Source organism: Cynara cardunculus (assembly GCF_001531365.2).
Source record: "Cynara cardunculus var. scolymus isolate 2C chromosome LG 4, CcrdV1, whole genome shotgun sequence".
NCBI classification, from domain to species: domain Eukaryota; kingdom Viridiplantae; phylum Streptophyta; class Magnoliopsida; order Asterales; family Asteraceae; genus Cynara; species Cynara cardunculus.
This window is the reverse complement of record NC_037531.1, coordinates 3,733,671-3,735,113: the sequence shown is the minus strand read 5'-3', so window position 1 is coordinate 3,735,113 and position 1,443 is coordinate 3,733,671.

The following is a 1,443-nucleotide window of genomic DNA, read 5'->3' as shown; positions in this document are numbered from 1 at the left end:
TCTGAAGGGTTGAAAGTGTAGACTTGAGTTCTGCTGTTGTTGAGCTCAACTCCTTCAGAGCCTCTGTTATCAGAGAAAGGTCTTCTGTCACCGAGCGGGAGATAAACAAGCTTTTCAACTCATCTATCTTTTTGAATACTTCTGTGGCAAAGGTTTGAAGCTCCCCCTTTGTCACATACATATCCTGGGTACCTAAATCACCAACACATGGTGATTTAGTAGCCTCGGAGCGTGAGGCGCCCTCAGCGACTGGTATAGCGTAGTCTGCTCGGGGACTTCCACCAGATCCTCGAACTTCTCCCAGAGGAGAGCCTACTGGTGTTCTGCAGATTTCGTGCCCTGTAGGTTTAGAGCCTAGTATGGCAGAGTGATCTAGTGGAGACATTGGGCGTTCTAGACCCTCTGTCGCGGTGTGCCTCACATGTGCCTCTGAAGCACATTCTAAGTGGTCACTCTTGTGTGAAGAGGCAACGAATGCCTCTGTGGGATGTGTCGAGTCCTTGGGCGAAGGGACACTTGTAGTAAAACCTTCATCCTTTTGAGAGGATGAAGGAGTAATATGTGGTTGCCCGGCTGTGCGTTCCATAGAGGACGAAAGAATGTCCTCTGYGTGGGTAGGCTGGGTTGGGCTCGACATGTGCGTGCCTTGTTCAATAGGGGATCCCTCTAGAACAGGGCCCCTAGAAGCATGGGATGCACTGGGAGGTGGGCTTGGTTGTGTGCCTTCGGCATCTTGTTCTCCCTCACCTAGCTCCTCTTCCTCTTCTTCTTCGTCGTCTAAGACGACCTCTGTCCCCAACTTGGATATGTCGATTGGCKCCTTGAATTCCTTTTGGATATTGAAGAGAACGTTCTGGATTTGTTCTGTTGGGGAAACATCTAGTACGACTTTGCGCAATCATCTACGCTTAGGAGTGGTAGCCTCTGCCGGGCTCTCTTGTGCCACAGGCTCTGTGACCACAGGCTCTGTGACTATAGGCTCTATGACCACAGGCTCTGTTGGTTGAGCCTTCTTGGTTTTCTTCTTTTTAGACTTTGGCAAAGGACTACTTGGGCCTTCTTCTTCTGCAGGCCTCTTTTTCCCTTTCTTCTTCACAGAAGAGTCGACACCCTTCTGTGTCTTCTTATGCTTCTTGGGTGGGGGACTTGGGATTCTAAGGACTGCCTCACTCATCTTACCAGCCTCTGTAGGATTTTCCGTACGTCCCTCAACCCTCATTTTTTCAATACGCTTACCTAGGGGGATTCCTATTCGTGGTGGGGTATCAGGGACCGGTTCTGGTTGCCTGAATCCACGTCTATAGGCCTTCCTATCTTCGTGGCTAAGAAACCTGAGCATGACTCTTGATAAAGGTCTAGGGCTTCTGTACCCTTGCTCATGCTCAGTTGGGTGGAATTCCTTGAACGGGTACAGCCTTGCGTTTGGTTCCACAGAGGGTAGTT